General features: G+C 45.6%; 1 protein-coding gene across 1 annotated transcript in view; it reads left to right on the forward strand.

Moving 5' to 3' along the window:
- The first annotated feature begins 20,172 nt into the window (after window positions 1-20,172).
- Window positions 20,173-24,238, forward strand: part of TMPRSS2 (transmembrane serine protease 2) — a 78,845-nt gene continuing 74,779 nt past the window's right edge. The window contains exon 1 of the mRNA XM_054974891.1: window positions 20,173-20,201. The gene's annotated coding sequence lies outside the window, so the exon portion shown is untranslated. The remainder of the gene's footprint in view (window positions 20,202-24,238) is intronic.

Here is a 24,238-nt window from a genome sequence, read left to right on the forward strand (position 1 = left end):
AGGATAACTTGTCAGGAAACTCATTTTGTTGGTTTTCAGTTAAAACAACCGTCAAAGCAATCAATTAGAATCTGGTTTCAAATCAGTTGGGAATTGGTTTTATGGCTGGCAGAGGCACTTCGGTTTAGGGCCTTTTTCCTTTATCCTTCCTCCCTTGAGAACTGAGAGAGAAGAGTGTTCCTTTGAAGGCTGGGACTGGACGGTACCATGGCTCCCAGGCTGATAAGTCATAGCCTGTCCCTGGGGGTGTGGAGGTTCTCAAGGCTGAAGGCCTTGGATAGACCAGGGCCGTTTCCAGACAGCCTACCTGCAGCCGTGTCATGCCACAATGTCGCAGATCGTGCTGGGGAAAACGCGAAATATCGCGTTTTCTTGCGCGAGTTTTGTGCGATGTCGCGTAAAACTCATGCAAGAAAATGCGATATTTCGCGTTTTCCCCGGCGCGATCCGCGACGTTGCGGCATGACGCGGCTGCAGGTAAGCCGTCCGGAAACGGCCCAGTTCTTGGCATTCCAACTCATTAGCACAAGGCTTTCTGGGACTTGAAAAAAATTATTTTCTTCCCACACCTGCAAGACATAGTAACTGCACTACTGGTCTCACAGGCTTGCCCTCTGATTAGCAAACCTCAGGAACCCTGCTGGGCGCATGCTTTGTCTTCTTGTCTGCCTGCTTTGCTAAAAGCCTTGTCTCTGGAAGCCCACCCCCTTAGCTGGTCTTTCTTTGGACTCTTGGACCTTTTGTTTCCTTTTGGAACTTGTCATCTGAAGCCTGCTGTTTGCTTGAAGGTAAATCTGGAAATTAAGTTACGGATTTTAGTATATTAATTAGTATTTGTTATATTTTTTGCTTGCTGCACTGTTCTATATACTTCTTGGTATTTGGGTTGCACTCTTTAAATAAATTTTATTAACTATAACTTATGTGGAATTCATTGTGTTGGTGCTCCAATCCAAATCCAGTTCTTTGGCCAGTTTGCCAGCTGCTACCTGGCTAATTTGTTTTGGAACTCATCAGTCTTTGGGGTGCCTACCTTGCTGGGCTGATGTTCATTTGTTTAGTGCCCTGAGGGCTGGAAGCTTGCCTCTCAGTCTCCAAGCTGAGGGGGCAATCAGAAAGGTTGGTGGTAGCTGATACTGGACTTTGATTCTTGTCATCCTGAAATCCTTGAGCCATCATTTCTTGGAGGTTCTGGGTCAGGGCAGCCCTGGGTTCTCCTATATAACTTATGAATGAATCCCAGAACATGTGGAACAGAGTTTGCAACAATTATTCTTTGGGATGCTCAGAAGTGCCTCTAGATGGCACGGATCAGAATGTTTGGTAAAGTCATGTGTTGGCTTATGTAGCTTCTGCACAAGCCGGCCACTCACGATAATCTCTGAATCTCATACTGAGAATTCACTGAAATCTGCCCTCCCTGTTTTTTTTGGCACAGCTCCGAGTAAGAAGTGTATATAGGATTTTTTCTTATGGTGTATGCTAGTATCCTGTGTTTCTATTTAATAATATTTTGTTTAATCAATCTACAGTTATCATATTTTTTAAAAAGAAGTTTCAGTTGATACATTGGCTGGGAAATACTGGATTCCACTTTGAACTGGCATGAACAAATAAATAAACCTCAATATTACAAATAATTTCAAGACAAAGACAAGTTTTTCTGGAGTTTCATCCATAGGAATGTTGAACTGACTTTCTTTAAAAGCTAACTTTTGCAGAAGAGAAAACTTGCATTATAAATCTGCTGTGCTAAAAGGGCAAACAAACCTTCCTTATGAGGAAAGTTTAAAGAGTTTTTAGTTTTTCTTTTAAAAGATGGATAAGAGCGAGAAGGATATAATAGAGGTTAATAATATCTTGCATGAGTGGAGAAAGTGAATACAGCCCCCTCTCCATTAGTAGAAATCAGGAACACCCAGTGAAACTGATGGCTGGCATGTTCAGGAGAGACAAGAAAATACTTCTTCATGCAAAGTATAACTAACTTGTGGAGCCCCTACTGCAGGATATAATGATGGTCAGTTGCTTAGATGGTGTTAAGAGGATCAGACATATTCTCGGAGGATATGCTCTTCAAAGGATATAGTCAGAGGCATTATACCCTGAATAGCAATTGCTGGGGGCAACTACAGGAGGAGACTCTGGCTTCTGTGCCCTCTTGCCAGCTTTACAGGACATCTAGTTGGCTTAGGGTAGGGTCTGGTGATCTCCTGGAATCACGACTAATCTCAGACTACAGAGATCAGTTTTCCTGGATAAAATAACTGTTTGGAGGGTAGACTTTAGGGCATTATACCTCTCTGAAGTCCCTCCCTTCTCAAAACCCTGTCCTCCCCAAGCTCTACCTCCAAATCTTCAGGAATTTCCCAAATGAAAAGCAAAAAGTTTCTTATATAGACCTCTCTGGGCTGTTGACATTGGAAACAACCTTAGAACGTGTTACCAGTTTGTAGCAACCGTAACTTAAGATATGATTTGAAATACAAACAATGCTATTGTAACTATGCTATAGATATAATATTAACGTGTACAATTAAAGATATACTATGTATCTTTAAGCAATGTAAAAAAATGCCTAACAAGATACACAGCTCAGTCCTATGAATGTTTACTTGAAGTAAGATGCAGAGTTCAGAAGAGTTTACTTACAAGTAGGTGCATGCACAGAATTACAGGCTTAGTGATTTGTCCACATTAATGATAAGAAATATAACCAGTTAGTTACTCCAGTGTCTGTGTGATGGTTTATGATTTCATTTCTTAAAAGGGTTGTTGTGAAGGTACATGACTACTTTAAAGCAAACAGCTATTTAGGGTGCTTTTTCTTGCACAAACCAGATTCTTCTTCTTTATGGACGAAATTCTTTCAGTTCTGCTGAAGATATATTTAATGTATTCTTTATTATTCCTGTGCCACGGTGATGGCAGCTGTTGTCTTCTACTCCATTTTAAATCCACATTAAAGACCAGGGCTTTTTTTCTGGGAAAAGAGGTGGTGGAACTCACGACCGCACAATGACGTCACTTTGGGTCAGCTGGAACAAGGGGGGGGGTTAAAGTTTAAATTGCCGTCAGTGAAAATGGTCACATGGCCGGTGGCCCTGCCCCCTGATCTCCAGACAGAGGGGAGTTTAGATTGCCCTCTGTGCCACATGGCATGGAGGGCGATCTAAACTCCCCTCTGTCTGGAGATCAGGGGGCGGGGCCACCGGCCATGTGACCATTTTCAAGAGGTGCCGGAACTCCGATCCACCACATTCCCACTGAAAAAAAGCCCTATTAAAGACCAAGTTAGCCCTGTAAAGCATTTTGATAACACATCATCTGAATGTTTTTGTTAGGATAATATTTTATTTACTGTCCTTCACCTAATGGGAAACAGGGGAACTCAAACAGGATTTTGATCACATTTTCCCCTTGTGCTTTCCAACAGCTTCCTTAACACATATGAAAGATCACAACCATGGAGTGTCACTACTCCAAATGAATAGGTTGTGACTCTTTCTATTAAAGCAGCCTTTTAGGTACTGATGATATCTCAACCTCATATGAAAGCCCTAAAGATATTTGTCAATATTGTCAGTACGGCAAGTGTCGATAGGCATAAAGGGCTGAAATTCATGAGCATGGGAATGTGATAAAATAGAAAAGTAGCTTTATTGCTAGGAAATTTGTATCACGCGGCATACAAATAACCAAGGTCATTCAAAACCTAGCTAAGCAGTGAACTTTTTCTCTGGGTGGTAAAAGAGCCAAGGCTCATGCTTGTGTAGCTATAGAATTCTAGAAGTTGAAAGTTCTGTTTCCAAAGTAGTATTCAGGCATAAATGTTGCCACCAACAGTATACATTTTCTCAAAGCACAAAATAAAAAGCCTTTCACAAAGCAAAAGATATCCAGACCCTTGGTGAAATGGATGAGTATAGCTAGCTCACATGTCCTCAGAGAAACTGGATTTAAGAGAAGTCTTGCAAAAAGGTAACAACGGAAACTATTTTAGATTAAAATCCCAACTCCTCTTTCAAATGAATAGTAATTTTAACAAATCATTCTTAATTAGTTATGGTTTGGTAGAACCATAAAAAATATAGTGACATTCTATAAGGGTTGCCTGGCAAGAATTAAAGTATTTATTCTCAAGGGTGATTGGGCAATGGATGGAAAAGGGGAGGTGGGACATTCAAGATCAGCTTCTACTTCCTCCAAAATGGTTCTATGTATATAGAACCATTAACAAAAGTTATTTGACCTATTAGCCAGTGGCATCTTAAAGACTTAAAAATTACATGAGCTTTCCTAGGCAAGAACATGTACATCAGATATTGAGTCAGGATATTGTGATAGACACTAGCAAAAATGGTATTTAGAAATAATTTTTAAAAATTATGGATGATTGGTCAGTAGCCATGGTAAGCTGTAAAGCATCTTCTGTGTTCAGAAATAGTTATTTTTGTTTACATGCCAGGATCAAATCTAATGCTGAAGCTTTGTTATGCTCTGTATTGAAGACAGTGGTGGACCAAGTGAACCTTTGATTTGGTCCAGCAAAAGTACTGCTGTAACTCACATGTTTTATGAAAGTGCAGCCTGTTTGGTCTTTCTGTCAAGTGCATCACTCCCATAGTTCACGGAGCCCCATAGCACAGAGTGGTAAGCTGCAGTACAGCAGCCTAAGCTCTGCTAATGACCAGAATTCGATCCTGGTGGAAGCTGGGTTCATGTAGCCGGCTCAAGGTTGACTCAGCCTTCCATCCTTCCAAGGTCTGTAAAATGAGTACCCAGTTTCCTGGGGGTAAAGTGTAGATGTCTGAGGAAGGCAATGGCAAACCACCCCGTAACAAAAGTCTGCCAAGAAAATGTCATGATGCGACATCCTCCCATAGGTAAGTAATGATTCGGTAATGAATGTTAGACTGGGATTTGGAAGACCCAGATTTGAACCCCTTCTCTGCCACAGAAGCTTTCTGGGTGAGCTTGGACTAGCCACACTTTCAGTCTACCTCATGTAGGGTTGCCAGCTATGGGTTAGGAAATTCCTGGAGATTTGGTGGTAAAACCTGGAGAGGAGGAGTCTGGGAGGGGAGGGTCTTCAGTGGGGTATAATGCCATATGGCCCACTCTACAAAGCAGCCATTTTCTCCAAGGGAACTGATCTACGTAGTCTGAAGATCAGTTGTAATTCCTTGAAAACTTAAGGCTCAACCTGGAGGTTCATAACCCTACTCACAGAATTGTGGTAAGGATAAAATGGAAAAGAAGAGAATGATGTAAGCCACTTTGGGTCTCCATTGGAGAGAAAGGTCAGTAGAAATGAAGTAAATAAAATTAATTAATATTACAGGAACAACAAGCAGGTGTTCTTAGTAGACATGGGCACGAACGGAAAAAAAACGAACAAGCTGTTCATTGTCCATTGCCATCCACGAACAACGAACAGTAACGAACATGACCCTGTTCACAAACATGTTCATTGTTCGTTGTTCGTGGCCCCTTAAAGATCCCTTTAAACTATCAGCTGGCAGGTGGCAGGGGGAATTCCCCCCTGCCGCCTACCAGCTGATAGTTTAAAGGGCCCTTCTTGCCACTTGCAAGGGGCAGGGCCCTTTAAACTCTCCATAAACCTTCTCAATGTCCAATACCCACCAAATTTGCAGGGGACATAGTCCTCACTGTCCTCTGAAGACCCCCCCCCTTAAGTTTCAGAGAGATTGCACCCTGGGAAAGGCATGATGCATGGGTCTTCCCCTTTGTTGTCATTTTCTCTTCACAGTGGCAAAAACGGAACTCTCTGCTGGAAGTACTTTGAAGGGTTAAAGCCAGAAGGAAAGCTAGAAGGAGTTCAGACAGAGTTCAGTCCCTTCCGTCACCATGGGAATTGATTGAAAGGCCCAGACGGTCTAGCTTGATGAATGACTGACGAAGGCAACAAACGAGGCTTGCAATGACCACTTGTTCATTTAGAATGGAGCCTCACAAACAGCTTGTTTGCGAACAGACGAACGGGCTGTTCATGGGTTTTTTCCGTTTGTAATGCTGTTCGTGCTCATGTCTAGTTCTTAGTAGAGGAAGCTCATCTTTTAGGATGCACTAATTACCATGTAAGAAATATACATTTATATTCCTTCCATGGTAGATATTTCATCCTCAGAAACAAGGTTTGTCCACACAGCAGACCTGCTAGCTTGTCCTGTAATTTTTAAATTGAGAATATTGTATTGTATTGAGAATTATTGTATTATTACATATTTTATTATTATATTATTATATTTACTTTGTTATTGTATTATAACATACTTTGCATGTAGTGATAGAAGAGTGATTAGCTGTTTCAATTCCTGCACTGTAGTATTTGATGTCTTGGGCTTTTACGTAAGATTTGCTTAAGATTAACTTTAGAGGAAATGTTCCCAGTATTATGAATGCTATGTTGACAAGGCTTAGAACTGATAACATTGAGTGCCACGAAGAAGTATGAAAGCATACCTTTGATTTTGAATTTGCAGTTCTACTGGCTGAGGAAAACAGTCTTTTGAAATTACTGTGTTTTTAAGTTTTGATTCTAGAATGTTGATGATCTACGCCATGTTCTGTGGACATTTTAAGCTGCTGCTTAAAACCTGTTTAACCTAACTTCCCAAATATATAATTAATATTGCAAAAACGCTTTATGGATTTGCAAAAATGACCTTTTCCTCCATGGTTTTGTATAGCTGGATTGTTGTGTTTGCTTGCTTAGTGGGCTTGCCAGGCTGGTACCTGTCCAAATCATTGGAATTTGTGACATACCCCATCTGGTTGGGTGGGGCCTGAAAGAAACAGGTTTGCAGTTTTTAGTTGTACAGACAAAGAAGATTGGGTTTTTGATAGCAAGAGAGAGTCTCTCAGAAGGCAATCCCCACCCATGTACTCATTGGCACTGAAAACAGAACAATGGAGCATTCACATGAGGCAAGGTGTCACCAGCTTTTCCTGTCCCCTTGTACCATCCATGCTGCCAAATGGCTTTAAAAATGGTAGTAGCTATTTTGTGATACTGTTTTATTATGATACAGCAGCTACCAATGGGAAAAAAGCCTGTAAAAATCCTACCAGGGAGGTGGAATTTCAGGTTACCTGTATGAGGTGACAGGGAGGGGAAATGGTGCTAATGTGTGAGTCCAAAAAACCACACCTTCCCACCCCCACAGTGAACAAACAAAAGATCAGTCTTTTCAGAAGATCATACTGATGCTGGTTTAGGAAAAAATGGCACTGAGGCAGGGAAAGATGGATGACTGATGCTCTCCACTCATATGCTGGAATATAAGGATGGATTGTAGCAGAGTATATCACTTCTGCAGGTGAAGCATTCCTTTTAAAACAGACCCATGGAGATTAAGAGTCTCTTTGTCTATTTTAAAGCCATTCTCTAACTACTAAACCACACAACTTTATAAAAAGCGGAGTTTTCTTCTTCAGCCTCTTATTTACAGGCTGACAGCTTTTTGAAGAGAAATCAGAAGTTTATTTTTTATTCCAGGGTCGCTTCCACATGCTCCATTTTTTTCGGGTTTTCCCTATCCCAAAGCTGCATCTTCCCAATCCACTTCAAGAACTCACTTTTCACATGCATTGTCTTCATGCATGTTTTGTGCGTGTTTGTTGAGAAAAAAAGTCCCAAAACAGAAAATGTGTTCTTTATCTGTGCCTTGCCACAAATGACATTGGCACATTCCCACCCAACTTTCCTTTTTTTTTTTTTTTGAGTGCATGCAGGATTGCGCTATACCATTGTCCTGTCTTTCAGCTTCTATAGAAGTAAAAAAAAAGCCTCCAGATGCACTGGTCATTTCCAAACTACCTTAATGGGATGGCCTGCTAGCGGAACTTTGGTGAATTATTTCACTCATTACATATGTCATCATTTCCCATACGTGAGCAGGTTGTGATGATCCCTGTTTTAAAGCGTTTTTTGGGAAACTTGTTTTGTTCCGTTTCATTTTTGATGCTGCTTTTTTCCATGTGATTATCTACCATGTCAACACATCTGGAGGCTTTTTTTCGGTTCAGAAGAGCTCTCCCACAAATCTCCAACCTCTCCTCTCACCATTAACTCTCCTACCCCCAGACGCATGTGAGCGTCTGGCTCGCATACGCAATCGTATACCCCCCTCCCCCTTTTAAAAACTTTTTAAAACAGTCCTTGCACTATTATGATAAAGGGAATCATACTGCAATGCTTGCTACATTGGATCACTTAGCAATCAGTTTGTCAATCATAATGAGCCCTAGCAGCACTCCCCCCTCCCCCGTGCCTCCCCTGGCAGCATCAGACAAAGGGGGGATCGGGGAAGAGATCAGGGGCTCCTCTTCCTCTGGCCCCTCGGCCACCGCTCGACTTGTGCACGGCCATCCCAAGGCCCTGCAGAGGAGTGGGGAGCCACATGCCCAGCTGCTGCACGACCTTGGGAGGGCCTCGCTGCCATGCTGAGCCTTTTCATGTCTCTGGAAGCCTGAGGCGGCAGCGGGGAGGCAAACTGTTTTGCCCTCAACTTGCTTCTTATCCCTGCATACTACACCTGCGTGGGGATAAGGAGTGAGTGGTCAGTTACACAATTTGCCTTTTATATACTAGGATATGGAATTGTGTGATCACACTACTCCACTGTTCGCATACTTCTGCATTTAAAACTTCGAGTGGGAAATCAACAGCAGAGAATGCTGTACTACGCATGCCCAGTTTCTACAGAAGCTGGAAGACGGGACAATGGTATAGTGCAATCCTGCATGCACTCAAAAAAAGAAAAGAAAAGGAAAGTTGGGAGGGAATGTGCCAACATCATTTGTGACGAGGTGCAGATAAAGAATGCATTTTCTCTTTTAGGACCACACACCAAACATGCATGAGGACGATGCATGTGAAAAGTGAGTTCTCGAAGTGGATTGGGAAGATGCAGCTTTGGGACAGGGAAAACCCGAAAAAATTGGAGCATGTGGAAGTGACCATTGATATGATAGATAATAGCAGGAAAAAGCAGCATCAAAAATGAAAACAGAACAAAATGAGTATCACAAAAAATGCTTTAAAACTGGGATCATCACGACCCACTCACACTTGGGAAATGATGACATATGTAATGAGTGAAACAACCCGCCAAAGTTCCGTTAGCAGGCAGTCCCATTAAGGTCATGTGAAAACAATCCAGGTGTAAAATGAAACCCATGTATCCCAGCCAAAAATTGCTCATTGTTGTCTTTTTATTTAAAATCAATCTTATCAATCTTGAAATAGTCAAATATACAAGGATCACAGATACAAAAGACAGAGCCATATATACAAGATATTGAAAGCAGATATGCATACATGTCATCACCCTTTTTTATCTAGCTTAGATCAAAAGGTAAAATACAATTTTAAGAATCTCACCAAAGTGCTTGCTGAAGATTACATAGTTTCATGCAATGCAAGTCTGAGAGATTCAGGGGTCTAATATAGGCTCAACGAAGTGAAAAACATGACAATACTAAATATCTTTGATTTGTCACTTCCCTATGGTATATCAGGAGTTTCTCTCTGAGCTTTAGAAGTCCTTTCACATGGAATAAATGTACCAAACTTTGTACTTCTTCACACAAGCCATTGAGATTATTCTGGAGATCCCTCTAGCCATTGTAGCTCCTCTCTTTCCAAAAATGGAATAATGGGAATAGATCTGAGAAAAACATGTTTTCCAAATATGAGAATGCCAGGCCTACTTCCCTTTCATTCAATCAGTCTGTGGCAGAATAGCAGGCACAAACGATCTGGCCCTACCGCTGCGCAATGGACAGGCTGTCTACATGGCGTGAAAATGTAGAGGAAGGATCTGCGCATACGCTTCCTCCCCATGACCAAGGATGTTGCTTTTGAAATGTTGCAGATCACAGGAAGGAAGCATACACATGAAAACTTCATCCATACATAACTGCTGTGCTCACAGGCTGGTGACCATGTGGATGTGCAGGTCAAGGACAACATGCTTGTTGCCACTGTCCCTCTCTGTGCATTCAATCAACATGCGGAGAGCTTGTATACAGAAGGCTTACATGACCATGTCATGAAGAAGCCCCCCACACCACCTAATGCAGCAATTTGGGAGGCAAAGTGCACTTAAATATCCATGTGGAAACAGCCACAGATTCAGAGTCCAGGCCATTAGGGCTTCAGTGGTAATTACCACCTAAAATTTGGCTAGGAGCTTAAGCGGCAACTAGTACAACTGTAAGAATTGATTCAAAATGTTCCCTCTGGCCCATTCTTTCTAAAAAACAGTTCCTGAAATTCTACACTATCTGCAGTATCCAAGTCCTCTTAAAGGACTGCCCATTACATCAGTCCAAAGAGAAGGTAAATGACTCTTGAGTTCAACAGTTGCCTTAACATCCAAAGAGTGAATGTTGAATCAAGAAACAAAGTCAGAAGGACCTTTACTGAGGCTGAGAAGCTGATCTTTCAGGGGCAGTGAGACTGTGACCTCATCCAGAAAAGGCAAACCCACTGTCCCCAGGTCACAGAGTATGGGCGTAGTCTCAGGACCCAGAGGCATGATGATGATCTAAGCAAACAGGTGTAGTAAATGTAAAAATTCCTGAGAAGGCAAGATAAGGAAATGATGTTATCTTCCAACTATTTTTCATTATGAACTCACAGAAGTGACCCAGAGACAGAGTTGTCAAGACCAGATTACAGAGAGATCCTGAGAGTAATAATAATAGCATTCAATTTATATACCACCCTTCAGGACAACTTAATGCCTGCCCACTTAGAGCAGTTTACAAAGTATGTCATTATAATCCCCACAACAATCACCCTGTGAGGTGGGTGGGCCTGAGAGAGCTCCAGAGAGCTGTGACTAGCCCAAGGTCACCCAGCTGGCTTCCAGTGGAGGAGTGGGGAATCAAACCCGGCTCTCCAGATTAGAGTCCCACTGCTCTTAACCACTACATCAAACTGGCTTTAACTGAAGTTTTATAACTTTGGTATTTTGTTAAAAACACAATGTATTTCATATGCTCTATTACCATATTGTGCTTTATAATCTCAGTATGCACAACTGCCTTCTCCTAGGATAACTTCTTGTCTGTAATGATCAGCTACGTGGTGATGAGAATACTGTATTGTCCTCTTGCTGCTACGTAGAAATGAGAGTGGCTGAGTCCTGAGGGTGGCATAAGAGCAGTTTTACACCGTTGCCAGCTCCCTGTGTGGATACAACTGCCACATGAGGAGATTGAAGCACTTGACTGTCAGAAGCCTGTCAAACCCCCAGTGTTATTGAATACCTTGCAATGGTTTTATAACAATCAGGGAACATGATGACGGGGAAACATAATGCCTGCTCCAAGATGTACAAATTGTTCCAATAGTCTTTCTCTTAGAGAAAGAGCTTCAACAAGGAAGTGTTTTGTTCTGAGTAGCTCCAATTTTCAAGAGAGAGTTCAAGAGAGATTGCTCCTGACAGGACAGTTGTATACTTTCTAGGCCACATGATAAACCTGTTCATATAATTGTCTTTCTACCATTTTACTTAATTTTTTTAAAAATTCAGATTGAGGAAACTACTGAAAAAAAATCAATTTTATAAAATATCATTGAAGCAAAGCAAGCTGATTTTATTCAGTAACACTCTTTTAAATAATACCAAATATTAATTAGCCAAAACCTCAAATGTGGTTGAAACAATGTAGAAGCCAAGGAAGATTTGTGCATATATGTTTTTGTCCCCAACAGATCTTGTCAGACCAACATGGTTTTGTCCCCAACATATCTTGTCAGACCAACCTGGTTTCCTTCTTCGATTGAGTGATGAGCTTACTGGATCAAGTGGAGAACAAGTGAATGGCAAGTGAACAGGGAGGAATACACGCCAGTCTGTTCACTTGCCAGGCAAGTAAAATTAATCACTTGTAGCTTGGCTCTTAGGCTCATCCTGGATTGGGCAGGGGGTTTGACTAGAAGGTCTGTATGGCCCCTGATATCTGCCCTGTTAAGGGGAAATCAGTTTGCTTGACTGCTCTCAAGAGATAGCAAAAATCAGCATCTAAATAATGCATCCTATGCAGAATTACACTGATTTCAGTAGATAATTCTCCATAGGTTTACACTGTAGTAACATTGCCTAGTGAGAAATAAACACGTTTGTTTTAATCCATATAACACAAAATGGATCCACATGTTCCCTCTTTCCTCATATCCAGATGACATGAGCAATTTTGGTAAAAAATGTGTAATGTCCTCCTCATCACACCACTGTCTACTAACATCAGTTGTGACTTAATGCACTGTCAGTTTTCAAAGAGAAGGTAAAACATACACATCCAACATGCAATGAGGGACACACACTCCTCTCTCCTCCCCACTGTCCCCCTCCTATACTTTAACCCTCATTTAGTATCAACTATGGGGATAGAAGCCAAGCTTTTATGAGCATGAAGATTTCCCACCAGTCACTTCAATGGTATGACCTCTCTGTGTTTTGATTGTATCTGTTGAAGTTAGACATGGGCATGAACCAAAAAAATGTAATGAATCAGCAGTTCGTGGTTCGGTGCCGACGACGATCCCAAAGATGCGAACAGCAACGAACATTTTCCGTTGCCGAAACAGTTTGCGGTTCGCGGTTCATGGGTGCCAGAATGGCCCCCATTGCATTTAGAGAGCCCATATTCACAGGGAGTGTGTAGCAGACTCTCCTCCAGCCAGCAGCCAAGTTTGGTCAAGATTGCAAAAGGGATCTTGGAGTTATATCCTCTCCAATCCGAGGCCCCAGGAAACTCCCACAAAAATCCAAACTCAATTATACTCTCTCTGTCTCTCCTCAAAGGCTAGCAAGTAGCAAGCAACAGCTCTGTCACACTCCACTGCTCGCTGAAAGTGAAACCCAGCCAGGGAGCCCAGTGCTTTTTATAAGCTGAGGTCCCATTGAGCAATGCAGGCGGTTTGTGGTTGGCCGTCAGACCTGCCTATCAGGGTTTGCAGGGATGAGATTGGAGTGCCCATGGCTACAGAACACCCCCTCCCCCTCCCTCCCCCAGGTGTCTTCTCCCAATTTGTAACCACTTTGCAGCTCCATGGTTGGAAGGAAGACCTGCCAATCAAGGTAAGCTGGGCTTCCATTCAGGTTTCCAGGGCGACTGTCATGGGCTGGGCCCGCCCAAGCTGGGAGTCCAGGTACTAGCACGAAGCCAAGGGGTGTTCAAAAGTCACAAGCCAGGTCCAGTCCGTAGTCAGAGCACAAGGTTAATGCCAGGGTTGCCTCCAGGATCCAAAAAGCCAAGCCAAGTCCAGTCCGTAAGTCAGAGCACGAGGGTATCGAATCAAGGTGCAGGCAAGAGCAAGACACAAGGTACCAGGGAGTGGTTGCAGGTAGTTGACACGTTGCTTCCACGCCTGGCAGTTGCTCCTGACTGGCTTTTATAGCCAGGCGTGATTTTCAGCCAGCTGCTGGGGCTCCATCCTGATGCTACTCATCATCACTCTCCAGCAGCTGGCGTTGGCTCAGGAGACGAGCACTGCGCCGTCTCTCCTGCAGTTCCAGTCTCTGGCGCTGCCTGCGGCGCTCTCTAGGTGTGGGTGAGCCTGGGGGGGTGGAAGCCCCTGGCTGGGCTTCCCCTGTGGTGCTGGCAGTCCCTGACTGAGCCTCCCCTGTGGAAGTTCCTGGCTGAGCTTCCCCTGTGGTATTGGGGCTAGAGGGTGCTGGTGTCTCAGCTGCTAGCTGTGAGCCTTGATCAGCCAGCAGCTGCTGCTCATGATTGCTGGCTTCTGCTGAGTCAGGGCTAGGGCTGGCTACATAGAACTCTTCTTCTCCTGAGGAGTCCTGGCTGGCTACACGAGGCTCCTCTCCTCCAGAGGAGACCTCACTCTCAGACTGGGCTATGACACCATCCCCCCTCCCAAGGCCCCCCCTCCTCTGTGGCCCGGGCGCCCCCGGTTTCTGAGGATAGGCCCGATGGAATTGTCGGACTAGACGGGGGGCATGAATGTTCACAGCCGGCTCCCATGAGCGGTCTTCCGGTCCATACCCCTTCCAGTCCACCAAGTACTGCACTTGCCCCCGCCGGCGACGGGAGTCCAGGATCTGGGCGACCTCATATTCTTCTTGCCCCTCAATGGTAATCGGAGGTGGAGGAGGTGGTGGCCCGGGATGGTGCAGGTCTGGGGGTGACGCCGGGACTAGAAGGGACCGATGAAACACGGGATGGATCGGGAGGGTCGGTGGTAGTTGCAGGCGGTAGGCTACGGGGTTCACCTGGTCGGTGATCACGAAGGGTCCAAGGAACCGAGCATCCAGCTTTTTGGAGGGCCGTTGGCTGCGGATATGGCGGGTAGATAACCAGACCTGGTCACCTACGGACAGGGGAACACCAGGTTGCCGTTTCCGATCCGCAGCTCCCTTGTAGTTTTCCTTGGCAAGCTGGAGTTGCTCCCGCAACAGCTCATGCATGGATTGAAGTTCCTGGAGGCGATCGTCCGCAGCTGGGATTCCTGACGAGGGTGTGGTGCTAGGAAAGAAGCGAGGGTGATGGCCATAGTTAGCCATAAAGGGGGTCTGTTGGGTGGAGGAGTGCACTGCATTGTTATATGCGAACTCGGCCAAAGGCAGTAGGGCTAGCCAGTCATCCTGTTGATGGTTTGTATAGCATCTCAGATACTGCTCCAGGGTTGCATTGGTGCGTTCCGTTTGCCCGTCGGACTGGGGATGGTGTGCTGAGGATAAGTGGACTTGGGTGCCAAGAAGGGAGTGCAGTGCCCGCCAAAACCTAGAGGTGAATTGAACTCCCCGATCGGAAATTACATGGTCCGGTCGCCCGTGAAGTCGAAAGACATGCTGAAGGTACAGGTGTGCAGTGTCCTGAGCGGTGGGGGTCCAGAACAGGGAATGAAATGGGCCATTTTTGTGAATAAGTCCACCACCACCAGGATGCAGGTATGGCCTTCGGAGCAGGGCAGATCTGTAATGAAGTCCATGGAAATAGTCCTCCATGGCCCGGTGGGTGTGGGTAGCGGATGCAGAAGGCCGGAGGGTTTGCCAGGGGAATCCTTGGCCCGCCTACACGTCTCACAGGCTGCCACGTACCGGGCCACATCTGATTGCACCCGGGGCCACCAGAAGTCACGGGTCAAGAGATGGGTTGTCTTGTGGCGACCGAAGTGCCCAGCGGGTCTGGAATCATGGACCAGTTGCAGGACTTTCGTTCGCAGCGGGCCAGGTGGTACATAAATTCGGCCTCGATGGGTCAGTAGCCCCTCTTCCTCTGCGAAGCCATCCGCCTGGAGCTGGTGCGGCTCCCGGACCTTCTGGAGGTATTTCTGGGCAACTGGGTCCAGTACCTGTTGAGCCAGTATCTCCTCAACCAGCCCCTGGGAGGGTTGCGCGGCAGCGAAAGTTTCGGGAGCCAGGATAGTAGTTAGAGGCTCTTCCCAGCCTGGGGATGAGTTGTACTCTGGTTTCCGGGACAGAGCATCGGCTTTCTTATTCTGGGAACTGGGGACATACGTGATCCTGAAGTCAAAGCGGGAGAAGAACAATGACCAGCGGATCTGCCTCTGGTTGAGGCGGCGGGCGGTTTGGAGATGTTCAAGGTTCCGGTGATCAGTGAGCACTCGGACAGGGTGTTGAGCCCCCTCCAGATGGTGCCGCCAAACCTCGAAGGCTGCCTTTATTGCCAGCAGCTCCCGCTCCCAGATGGTATAGTTCCTTTCTGCAGGGGTAAGCTGGCGAGAGTAGTAGGCACAGGGTTGGGGGACGCTGGAGGAGGTTGCGCGTTGTGAGAGCACCGCTCCGATGGCAGTGCTGGAGGCGTCCGCCTCAACTACGAAGGGTAGCTGGGGATCTGGGTATCGGAGTACCGGTTGTGTGATGAAGCGTGCCTTCAAGGTCTGGAATGCCTCATTGGCTTCCGGTGTCCAATGGAAGGGTTCTCGAGGCCGGAGAAGCCGGGTAAGGGGAACAGCTATGGATGCAAACTGGGGGATGAACTGCCGATAGTAGTTGGCAAACCCCAGAAATCGTTGCACATCCTTCCGTGAGCGGGGGGGTTGCCAGGTCTGTACCGCTTCGACCTTAGCTGGGTCCATTTGGATACCCCGGGGCGAGATCACATGGCCGAGGAATTCTACGGCAGGCGGGTGGAATGCACATTTTTCCAGCTTGGCAAACAGGCCATGCTGCCGGAGTCTTTGCAGCACCATGCGCACGTGCTGGGGGTGTCGAGCCGGGTTCCGGGAATAAATTAATATATCATCCAAGTAAATGATGACGAACTGATCCAGCAGGTCACGAAAGATATCATTCATAAACCTCTGAAACACCGAGGGCGCGTTAGTCAGGCCAAAGGGCATTACCATGTACTCGTATTGTCCATACCTGGTACTAAAGGCAGTTTTCCACTCATCGCCTTCCCGGATGCGCACCAGGTTGTAGGCTCCCCGAAGATCCAGCTTGGTGTAGATCTGGGCTCCCTTAACTTGCTCCAGGAGGTCGGAGATCAGTGGCAGTGGATACCGGTCTCGGACAGAGATTTTGTTCAGGGCCCGGTAGTCATTGCAGAGCCGGAGTTCTCCACTTTTCTTTTTAACAAAGAGGACTGGGGCAGAGGTGGGCGAGGTGGAGGGGCGGATGAATCCTCGACGCAGATTGGTTGTGAGGAAGTCCCGGAGTGCGGCCAGCTCAGGCTCTGATAACGAGTACAGGCGTCCCACTGGCAGGGGGGCGCCGGGGATTAAGTCAATAGCACAGTCATACGGCCGATGCGGGGGGAGTTGGTCTGCCCCTTTTTCCTCAAACACATCTGCAAAATCTGCATATATCTCCGGTAGTGCAAAGGCCCCTTGTGCAGCGGCTGCAATTGGACCCGTGCGTTTATTTTCATGTGGGCAGGGTGTCCGGAAGCGAAGGTCCTGCTGGCCCCACCGAATAACCGGATCATGGCAACAGAGCCAGGAGAGCCCCAGGACCAGCGGAAAGTGGGGGATGCCCACAACATCGAAGCAGAGCTGCTCACGGTGATGCTGGATCTGCAAGAGAAGGTCCTGGGTTTCCTTGACCACTGGCCCAGAACGCAGAGGCCGCCCATCAATGGCCTCCACTACGGTGGGGGTCTTCTTTGCCCGCAAGGGAATCCTGTGCTGTGCGGCAAACTTGATATCCATGAAGCAGCGGGATGCCCCTGAATCTACCATGGCATACACAAATAGGCATCGGCCGTCGGGCAGGCACAGCTTTACAGGCACCAGGAATGGTTCAGGATGGTCACAGGAGGCATTGGCTGTTCCAACAAGTTGTTTAGCAGGAGTCCGCTCCAGAGCTAAAGCTGGGGCCCTCCTTTTTGCAGGGCAGTCATTGGCGTAGTGGCCCACCCCACCACAGTACCAGCAGAGGTTGTGGGTGTGACGCCGCTCCTTCTCCTCAGGAGGCAAATGGGTACAAGGCATGCTCGAGGGTGCTAGTTCTGCTGCCTTGGCAGGTGAGGCCTGGGGCGGAGGACAGCTTAGCACACGGGCTTGTCTCCGGTTCTCTAGCCGCCCATCGATTCGCAAGCATAGGAGAATGAGCGCTTGTAGTTCTCTCGGTCGTTCGGATCGGGCCACTTCATCCAATACCTCCTCAGATAGGCCCTCCAGGTACTGGTCGGCGAGGGCAGCTTCGTTCCAGCCCAGGTCCTGGGCCAGTAACTGGAATTCAGTGGTGTATTGGGCCACAGTCCCATTCCCCTGGGTGAGGGCACGTATTCTTTGGTTTGCTTTGATGGCCTTCAGGGGGTTCGCAAAGGCGGCAGAAATGTGGGCCACAAAGTTTGGGAAATCCCCTAGCAGTGGGGATTTGGCCAGTAACAAGGGTGTGGCCCATCTTGCCGCCTGCCCCTTTAACAGGCTGAGGATAAAGCCGACCTTGCTTTTATCTGTGGGAAAGTCTCTGGCCCGGAGTTCAATATATAGCTGGCAGCGGGCAAGAAATGCTGGGAATTCCTCCACATCGCCCTCAAAACTGTCAGGAAGCTTCACTGGGCATTTAGCAGGCGGCAGTGCAGCAGGGGCAGCAAGTAGGGTGGCAATCTGCTGCTGCAAAGTCACCAGTGCTTGAGTCAATTGCAGTACCTGATCCTGCAGCAGAGCCAGGCTCCCCAGGGTGGGCATCGCCGTGTCCATGCTGGGAAGTTTTGTGGTGGAAGCAATCTGTCATGGGCTGGGCCCGCCCAAGCTGGGAGTCCAGGTACTAGCACGAAGCCAAGGGGTGTTCAAAAGTCACAAGCCAGGTCCAGTCCGTAGTCAGAGCACAAGGTTAATGCCAGGGTTGCCTCCAGGATCCAAAAAGCCAAGCCAAGTCCAGTCCGTAAGTCAGAGCACGAGGGTATCGAATCAAGGTGCAGGCAAGAGCAAGACACAAGGTACCAGGGAGTGGTTGCAGGTAGTTGACACGTTGCTTCCACGCCTGGCAGTTGCTCCTGACTGGCTTTTATAGCCAGGCGTGATTTTCAGCCAGCTGCTGGGGCTCCATCCTGATGCTACTCATCATCACTCTCCAGCAGCTGGCGTTGGCTCAGGAGACGAGCACTGCGCCGTCTCTCCTGCAGTTCCAGTCTCTGGCGCTGCCTGCGGCGCTCTCTAGGTGTGGGTGAGCCTGGGGGGGTGGAAGCCCCTGGCTGGGCTTCCCCTGTGGTGCTGGCAGTTCCTGACTGAGCCTCCCCTGTGGAAGTTCCTGGCTGAGCTTCCCCTGTGGTATTGGGGCTAGAGGGTGCTGGTGTCTCAGCTGCTAGCTGTGAGCCTTGATCAGCCAGCAGCTGCTGCTCATGATTGCTGGCTTCTGCTGAGTCAGGGCTAGGGCTGGCTACACAGAACTCTTCTTCTCCTGAGGAGTCCTGGCTGGCTACACGAGGCTCCTCTCCTCCAGAGGAGACCTCACTCTCAGACTGGGCTATGACAGCGACAGAAGGAGCGCAGACACAGTTCAGGCATTCCCCCAGCTCCGTTTCCAGGGGAATTGATTGCTGGTGCCTGACTGTCTGGCTTCCCGAACCATGGCCAAATGCACCGAACCAGGCTTCTTTCAAACACTGGTTCTTTTGTCGAGGACAATCATGAACTGCCGGATCGTGATTGTGCAATTGCCAATTTCGTGGGTTTTTGAAGTTCGTAATGCAGTTCATGCCCATGTCTAGTTGAAATTAATAGCCCCAGGATTAATGAGTCTGAATATGAGAGAGTGAGAAAATTATGCCTGACTTCTGTGTAATTTGTACCATAACTTTTTACTAGTGAGTGTCCAATTGATTGTTCTCAGAACGCTGCTAATGTAGGAGAAAATGGGGAGGGAAAATAATGTCGTATGCCGCCACAACATTCTGACATCACTTCTGGTTACATGACCAGAAGTGGCATCATAGTATTGTCCCCCAATACTATGGGGGGGGGAGATTGATGGAGTCTTCTGTTGGGGTGGCTCTTAAAGCAGAGTTCCTCTGCTAAGGCCCCTAGGTCTACGGGCTCATGGTTGATTGGAGGGAATGCTCAAACAACATTAGAGGTCTCCTGGTCTGTTCCAGGTTACAGTCTTGGAGGTAGGGTTGGCCAGCTTTTAAATTGGTATTTCTAGATGTCCCTTAACATCAGTTTGATGTGTAGCAATTCTCAAATGATGTTATTTAGCTCCATGCCATCAAAAGCTTGATTGTATTGTTTATATATTATATTTATGGTTTTTTAAAATTGAACTGTGGACATTTGTAACTCATTAACTGCACATTAAACCTCTGTTAAAGGGCAGAACATTTTTCCTGGCCAGTTGTCAGTCTTTCTGGAGGGACTCTGATCAAGCTGTGTGAGACTATGCATGCATAAAATGCATAATATGTGGCCATATTGCTTTAATATGCAGAAAGTAACCAATCAAGCAGGCTTGAACTACTCATGAACAAACAACTAACAAGAAAGAAAGAAAGAAAGAAAGAAAGAAAGAAAGAAAGAAAGAAAGAAAGAAAGAAAGAAAGAAAGAAAGAAAGAAAGAAAGAAAGAAAGAAAGAAAGAAAGAAAGAAAAAGAAAGAAAGGGGACTGTGGCAAGGAAATGGCAGGGAAGCTTGACGTGGAGGCTGCACTGTCGCTGTGCTGCAGCAGCAGTGAGAAAACGACACAAGCCTGTCCACATGGAAAACCCCCTAACTCTACTTGCTCTTAGAACAGAAGGTAACTTTGCTGACGTGTAACAATTGTTTTAATTATTATTCACTAGGATACCTTGACCTATAGAATTAAAATATTTGTGTGAAGTTAGCAGCCAGTCATAAAATGGCTCGCTTTATCAGAAGCCAGATTTACTTGGGCTGCTGGGGTCACACAAATGCATTTAAATGACCTGTTTAACTGGATTTACAGCTGAGTCATGTTTCTAATGTGATGCAGACCTGGTAGGAGATATCAGCTTCAAGAACAGAATAAAATTCCAACCACAGGTAATGTGAAAATTTGCATCTTCCTTGCTGATCAGCATTATGCCATGCCCCTTTTGTTCTATTGTCATTGACTAGTATACAGTGAATTTGCTTATGTGAGACAAATATTCTAAGGGAGACTTCCTCTTGTGTGAAAGAGATTTGCTCAGGCTAGATCCTTTTCGCTTATAAATAAGAACTATGCTCGTATCGTAACCAAATAAAGAATTCTTAAATCTTAAACCTTTTTAATATGAAAAACACACGGGGAGTAACTCTAAGAACCAGAGATGTTTTTGATACAGAAACCTTCTAATCTCTCGTTATCCATTAATAGTAACTGGTGCTATAATTAGACCATGTATAATTAGATTGTGTATTTCAGCACTGGTTTTAGCTAGTTTGTGGCATCTATCTTTCATTCAGCTGAAAACAGAGAAACATTTCCTGTGTTCCTTGTATCCTCAATCAATCCTCCTCAATCAGTCTGAAAAGTCCTAGCAAGAAATATTTGAGTTGACATTTTAGGTAGAATTTCTCAAGTTATTTTTATATTTAGAAAGGAAAAAAACAGAGAAAGAGACAATTACTGTTCTATGAAATTCATTCTTCAGTTTGAAACCTGAGATGCCTCTACTTAAGAGTTGCATGGAAGGCAAGGGAGAATGTAAGGTAATGGTTGTTGGGGGTTTTCCGGGCTGTATTGCCGTGGTCTTGACATTGTAGTTCCTGACGTTTCGCCAGCAGCTGTGGCTGGCATCTTCAGAGGTGTAGCACCAAAAGACAGCCTGATCCTGATCCTGATCCTGATCCTGTCTTTTGGTGCTACACCTCTGAAGATGCCAGCCACAGCTGCTGGCGAAACGTCAGGAACTACAATGCCAAGACCACGGCAATACAGCCCGGAAAACCCCCAACAACCATCGTTCTCCGGCCGTGAAAGCCTTCGACAATACAATGTAAGGTAACTTTCCCCATACCTCTTACTTAAATGAAAATCTTCCTTATAATAAACTTTTCTTCTTTTTTATAATTTTCTGTTCTAGACAGTAGGAAAACATTCAGAGGAAACACCAAAGAGGCCACAGGGGATAAGGCAGTGGGCAGTAGATCAGGCATGAAAAGGTAAATTAGGGTGTCTTCAATAGACTCCTGCTGCAGTTGGTGCTGTAGGTACAGAAAGCCATGAGCCATCTCTTAAGCATATGCTTTGGTCATGTTTAGTCATTTGGCCCTGCATGTTAGAAAACTCATTTATTTTTGAGGATGTTAATGCACTGTTCAACTGCTTGTCTGCTAACCTATGGTCAACAGAAATGGACCCTCTGTGCCCTTACAGTTGCTAAAAGACTTATATTTCAATATTATAAAGTCAAAAGCCAACCTCCTATAGATCACTGGATTGAAGACCTTTTAAACTTATCAACATTTGAACATACCACATATAGAAGGCAACTGTGCATGGATGAGGGTTGCCAGTCTCCCACTGGGAGCGGGGATCCCCCACTCCCACCCTCCACCCCCCCTGTCCCCACTTACCTGGCCAGTGGGGGAGACACAGGCCTGCTGGGGGTGTGCTCGCGGGCAGTGCGGTGTGGTCCCATGGACTTGATCCAGCCCAATCCAGGCCCAAATCAGCCCAGATCAGGCCTCTGCGGCACGAGGAGCACTCCTGCACTCTGCAGCCTTTTCTGTGCTGATTTGGGCCTGAATCAGCCCAGATCGGGCTGCTGTGGAGTGTGGGAGCGCCCCCATGCTCCACAGCAGCCCGATTCAGGCCGAATTGGCCCAAATCCAGCCTGATTTGGGCCCGATTCAACCCCCCCCCACGGAGCACGGGAGTGCTCCCAGGGTGGCGGCAGCCCACGCAATGATGTCGCTTCCTGGAAGTGATGTCGTCACGCAGGCCCAGGTGCGTGCACGCAAAAGACAGCAGAGCAGGTAGGTGCTAAGTCCCCCACCTCCTGCCAGGAGGACCTGACAACCCTAGCATGAACTTATATTTAGATATTTGGACATCTTTTGTAGCCAGCATTGTATTCTTTCTTTCTCTCTCTCTCATATTTGCTTTTTTATGTTTTTTTAATATTTTTGCACTAATAAATAATTGTTTTAAACAAAAAATAAAAAAGAGACAGTGAAAAGATCCAAAAAGAGTTGTGAAAAGATTCTGAAGAGGCTTTCAAGTTCAGGTTGCTTATGAAATATTTATTTAGAAAACCCAGAAAGAGCCAAGAAAACTTGAAGGTTTCGAACAGTGGCTCAACTTGTGCTCACAAAACCTAAGAATATTTTTAAAAGTCTGTTCTGACCTACAGCACTCAATTTCAAGTGCTTGCTGAAAGCCTCATCTGTTTAAAACTTATACTTTCTTGTACACATATTTGTTAATGTATTTAAAATATTTATACTCCTCCATAAAATATACCTCTGATGGCTTGACAACATAGAACCATACAATTTTAGTAAAATATCTGTAACATAAAACCAACAGGAATAAAGACAACGAGCAACTGGCTAGCAGTGGATGGAAGAAACAACTATTACACTCTCCAACCAGCCCCATAAAACAAAAAATAAAAGTAACACAGATAAGAAAGCAGATGTAAAATCTGAATGTTACAAACTACACACTTAGTGTATTTGATTTCTTATATACAAAAACAATGTATGTCAGTCAGTCAGTCAGTCAGTCAGTCAGTCAGTCAGTCAGTCAGTCAGTCAGTCAGAGTTTATTGTCTAAAGCCATCGGCTGTCACAAATTTTCCAAACATCATGTCAACTAATAAACAGTTAACTTCCAGTATCAGTAAAAACCATGTATGAAAGATGCTGAGAGATTTTCTTCTCTAGGGTACTGTGAACTGGGGAAGAGCAAATGGATGGGTGAAACAAAGGAAAAGTAATTTCATGGCTATGCTTGTTAATATCCTTTAAAAATGTGTTTTGTCTTAAGGAAATGGACTTTGGCTCAGTAGAAGAGCCTCTGCTTTGCATGCAGAAAATCCCGGGTTCAGTCCTCAGCATCTTCAGTTAAAAATTACCAGGTGGCAGCAGGTGATGTAAAAGGCTTCCACCTGCGGTCCTGGAGCACTGTTGCCTGTCTGAATAGATAATACTGACGATGGATTATTGTCTGACTCAATATAAAGCAGTGTCATGTGACTTCCATGGTAACTTTTGCATGAAGCACACTGCTGTGTAGTATCAGCAATCACAATTTGTATGAAGTGTGTGTGATAGTTAAAAGGGAGTTTCACTATATGAACAAGTTTTCATTCTGACTTTATAATTTTTGTGTGCTTGCTTTTTCTTTACAAGGCACACTTTGCAGGAAAGTCATGCCTGTCCTGTGTTCTTTGACAGGGTCAAAAAACATGAAGTGTGTGGCTCATTTCAGATAGTTACTCAGTTATTTCTGTTGAATCATGTTATTTGCTTAATTCTGGTTCCATTGTTGCTTCGCAGTGGTTGACATGCCAGAGATAAATTGGTTAGATTTACCCCTAAAATGCTTCAAGGAAAATGCTAGTTCAAACATGATAGAAGCACATCCAGGGCTTATCTTAGTAGAAAATAAAATGTTACCAGAAGTGGTCTCCTTGCAATAAATATGATTTGTGGGGGAATTAGCAAGCAAGGAAGATAGCTATATGAGAGGCGGTAACGGGGATCTATCACCAGTGTATACCAGGTCCCTTCTGAGACAGAACAAGTGAGTCTGGTGCTTAATATCAAACAATAACTTTTATTGAACACAAGAACTTCATGCACATACATACAAATTACTGG

The sequence above is a fragment of the Eublepharis macularius genome, chromosome 3 (assembly GCF_028583425.1).
Source record: "Eublepharis macularius isolate TG4126 chromosome 3, MPM_Emac_v1.0, whole genome shotgun sequence".
NCBI lineage: Eukaryota > Metazoa > Chordata > Lepidosauria > Squamata > Eublepharidae > Eublepharis > Eublepharis macularius.